Source organism: Puma concolor, chromosome E1 (genome assembly GCF_028749965.1).
Source record: "Puma concolor isolate L17-30 chromosome E1, mPumCon1.1.hap2, whole genome shotgun sequence".
Taxonomy (NCBI): domain Eukaryota; kingdom Metazoa; phylum Chordata; class Mammalia; order Carnivora; family Felidae; genus Puma; species Puma concolor.
In genome coordinates this window covers 21,020,729-21,025,302 of record NC_141680.1, presented here as the reverse complement: position 1 = coordinate 21,025,302, position 4,574 = coordinate 21,020,729, and the positions used below count along the sequence as shown (strand labels likewise).

Genomic DNA, 4,574 nt, shown 5'->3' with positions numbered 1-4,574 from the left:
CCATCTGGTCCAGCGTGCCATTCAAAGCCATTGTTTCCTTGTTGATTTTCTTTTTAGATGATCAATCCATTGATGTAAGTGGGGTGTTACAGTCCCTACAATTATTGCATAATTATGAATTAGTTCCTTTATGTTTGTTGTTTTCTGTATTTGGGTGCTTTATGTTAGGTGCATAAATATTTACAATTGTTGTATCTTCTTGTTGGATTGTCCCTTTATTAATATATAGTGGCCTTCTAGCTCTTTCTACCATCTTTCTGTGCCGCCATTATGGTGAGCATGAATGTCCTGGCAGATCCTCTCAAGAGCATTAACAATGCTGAAAAGAGAGGCAAACGCCAGGTTCTTATTAGGCCATGCTCCAAAGTCATTGTCCGATTTCTGACTGTGATGATGAAGCATGGTTACATTGGCGAATCTGAAATCATCAATGATCACAGAGCTGGGAAAATTGTTGCGAACCTCACAGGCAGATTAAACAAGTGTGGAGTGATCAGCCCCAGGTTTGATGTACAACTCAAAGATCTAGAAAAATGGCAGAATAATCTGCTCCCATCCCGCCAGTTTGGTTTCATTGTGCTGACAACCTCAGCTGGCATCATGGACCATGAAGAAGACAAAAACACACAGGAGGGAAAATCCTAGGATTCTTTTTCTAGCGATGCAATACATTCATACAAATAAAATGCCTCACTGGAAAAAAAGGGAAAAAGGAAAAAAATATATATAGTGGTTTTGTCTCTTAACAGTCTTTGTTTTATAATCATTTGTCTAGGGGCACCTGGGTGGCTCAGTTGGTTAAGCATCCAATTCTACATTTTGGCTCAGGTCATGATCTCACCAACTGTGAGGCCCATGCTGTCAGCATGGAGTCAGCTTGGAAATATCTCTCCCAATCTCTCCACCCCTCCCCTGTTCACACCCATGCTTTCTCTCAAAATAAATAAAATTTTAAAAATAAATAAAGACTAATTTGTCAAAAAAAAAAAAAAAAAGCCTAGTTTGTCCCATGTAGGTATTGCTACTCTGGCTTTCCTTTGACATCTATTTGAATGACAAATGTTTCTCCAGGCCCTCACGTATCTAGGTGTAAAATGAGTCCTGGGCCATCTGAGTGGTTCAGTTGGCTGAGTGCCCAACTCTTTATTTATTTATTTAAATATATGAAATTTATTGTCAAATTTGTTTCCATACAACACCCAGTGCCAACTCTTGATTTCAGCTCAGGTCATGATCTCATGGTGCCTGGATTGAGCCCTGCATTGGGCTCTGTGCTGACAGTGTGGAGCCTGCTTGGGATTCTCTCCCTCCTCTCTCTCTGTCCTTTCACCTGTTCATGCTCTAAGTAAACCTAAAAAAATAAAATAAGTCTCTTGTAAGGCAGCATATAGAAGATGGATCTTGGTTTTTTTTTTTTTTTTTTTTTTTTTTTTAAATTTTTTTTTTCAACGTTTATTTATTTTTGGGACAGAGAGAGACAGAGCATGAACGGGGGAGGGGCAGAGAGAGAGGGAGACACAGAATCGGAAACAGGCTCCGAGCCATCAGCCCAGAGCCTGACGCGGGGCTCGAACTCACGGACCGCGAGATCGTGACCTGGCTGAAGTCGGACGCTTAACCGACTGCGCCACCCAGGCGCCCCTGGATCTTGTTTTTTTATCCATTACATCACTTTATGTCTTTTGCTCGGAGCATTTAGTCCATTGACTTTCAAAGTAATTATTGATAGATATGTATTTATTGCCATTTCATTACTTGTTTTGTTGTTCCCAGAGATTTTCTCTGATCCTTTCTTGTATTTCTTTCATGTATTGCTGATTTTCTTTAGTAATATATTTGGATTTTGTTCTCTTTATTCTTTGCATGTTTACTGGTGGTTTTTTTTTTTATTAACTTGTTTTACTTTTTATTTTTTAAAATTTACATCCAAATTAGCATATAGTGCAACAATGATTTCAGGAGTAGATTCCTTAGTGCCCCTTACCCATTTAGCCCATCCCCCCTCCCACAAACCCTCCAGCAACCCTCAGTTTGTTCTCCATATTTATGAGTCTCTTCTGTTTTGCCCCCCTGCCTGTTTTTATATTATTGTTTCCCTTCCCTTATGTTCATCTGTTTTGTCTCCTAAAGTCCTCATATGAGTGAAGTCATAGGATTTTTGTCTTTCTCTAATTTCACTTAGCATAATACCCTCCAGTTCCATCCACGTAGTTGCAAATGGCAAGATTTCATTCTTTTTGATTGCTGAGTAATACTCCATTGTATATATATATATATATACACACCACATCTTCTTTATCCATTCATCCTTTGATGGACATTTGGGCTCTTTCCATACTCTGGCTATTGTTGATAGTGCTGCTATAAACATTGGGGTGCATATGTCCCTTCGATACAACTGTATCCCTTGGATAAATAGTAGTGCAATTGCTGGGTTGTAGGGTAGTTCTATTTTTAATCTTTTGAGGAACCTCCATACTGTTTTCCAGAGTGGCTGCACCAGCTTGCATTCCGATGGTGGTTTTGATATTTGGTTAGCATTTGGTTTGTATATAACCTCTTCTGCATACAGCTGCCTATATTGTTGATGGTCATTTAAGCTTGAACTCATTCTTCTCTCCTCTCCTCCTCCTGTTTTAGATACATGTTATTGTATTTTAAATTCTTTTTTGTGTGTGAGTTCCTTGGTGTATTTTTTAGAGAGACATTCACTTTTACTGCTTTTGTGTTTCCTAACTTTATACTGTCATTTTTGGGCTCTCCTTTCCACTCAAACAGTCCGCCTTAATATTTCTCACAGGGAGTACTGCTCGTCTTCAGAATTCTCTGCACTCCATCTACAAATGCTCCCTGAGCCATATCTCAAACCAAATTTCCATTATAATTTTTTTCAGGATGCCTCGGGTTATTCTTGTTTAAAAATAGACACTTAGCTCTGAGGCATAAGGCTTTTCAAGAACACTTTTCATTCCACTCATCCCCTGCATTCTGGATCATTTGTATTGACTTAATATTGCTTAATCTTAGTTATACTTTACAAGATCTCTTTCACAACTTTTATAAATATGGCCTGGTCTAGGGGCGCCTGGGTGGCTCAGTCGGTTAAGCGGCCGACTTCAGCTCAGGTCATGATCTCGCAGCCTGTGAGTTCGAGCCCCGCGTCGGGCTCTGTGCTGACAGCGCAGAGCCTGGATCCTGTTTTGGATTCTGTGTCTCCCTCTCTCTGACCCTCCCCTGTTCATGCTTTGTCTCTCCCTGTCTCAAAAATAAATAAAACGTTAAAAAATTTTAAATAAATAAATAAATAAATAAATAAATAAATAAATAAATAAATAAATAAATAAATAAATAAGGCCTGGTCTTTATTCCCCTTCAATAACAATTTTAGTCTAAACACCTAAAAGCAGAGTGCCTGGGTGGCTTAGTTGGTTGAGTGTCCAACTCTTGGTTTTGGCTCGGGTCATTATCTTGTGGTTTCATGAGTTCAAGTGCAGACTCTGCTCTGCACAGGCAGTATAGAGCTTGCTTGGGATTCTCTCTCTCTCTCTCTCTCTCTCTCTCTCTCTCTCTCTCTGTACCTCCCCCACTCAAGCTGTCTCTCAAAAAAAAAATTAATAAACTTAAAATAAATAAATAAATAAATAAATAGCTAGCTAGCTAGCTAGCTAAAAGCAATAGAAATGGGGTGCCTGGGTGGGTCAGTCAGTTAAGCATCCGACTTTGTCCATGATCTCACGGTTGGTGAGTTTGAGCCCCTCACTGGGCTCTATGCTGACAGCTCAGAGCCTGAAGCCTGCTTCAAATTCTGTCTCCCTCTCTCTCTGCCCCTCCCCTGCTCATGCTCTGTCTCTCTCAAAAATAAACTCTAAAAATTTTTAAAAATAAAAAATAAAAGCAATAGAAATAAGCATGTGTTTATTTAACTTTAATATAAAGAATAAAGAAATCCAGAGGCTCCTGGGTGGCTCAGTCAGTTGTGTGTCTGACTTCAGCTCAGGTCATGATCTTGAGGTTCATGGGTTCAAGCCCCACATCAGGCTCTGTGCTGACAACTCAGAGCCTGGACCCTGGTTTGGATTCTGTCTCCCTCTCTCTCTGCCCCTTCCCCCACTTGTGCTCTAATTCTCTCTCAAAAATAAGTAAAAAAAAAAAAAAAAAAAAAACAAAAAAAAAAAAACAGCGGTGCCTGGGTGGCTTAGTCAGTTGAGCATCCAACTTTGGCTCAGGTCATGATCTTGCAGTTCACGAATTTGAGCCCCATGTCAGGCTCTGTGCTGACAGCTCGGAGCCTGGACCCTGCTTCAGATTCTGTGTCTCCCTGTCTCTCTGCCCCTTCCCTGCTCACTCTCTGTCACTCTCTCTCAAAAATAAATAAACATTAAAAAAAATTTAAGAAAGAAACATTTATATTTAAAATGAAATCTAACAACTAGGGTACCTGGGTGGCTCCGTCGGTTAAGTGTCCAGCTTTGGCTCAGGTCATGATCTCATGGTTCATGAGTTAGAACCCCGCATCAGCTCTGTGCTTACAGCACAGAGCCTGCTTTGGATCCTCTGTCCCCCTCTCTCCGCCC

General features: G+C 40.3%; 1 pseudogene; it reads left to right on the top strand.

The window, feature by feature from the left end:
• The first annotated feature begins 246 nt into the window (after nucleotides 1-246).
• LOC112853383 (small ribosomal subunit protein uS8 pseudogene) lies at nucleotides 247-674 on the top strand (annotated as a pseudogene).
• Nucleotides 675-4,574: the final 3,900 nt, after the last annotated feature.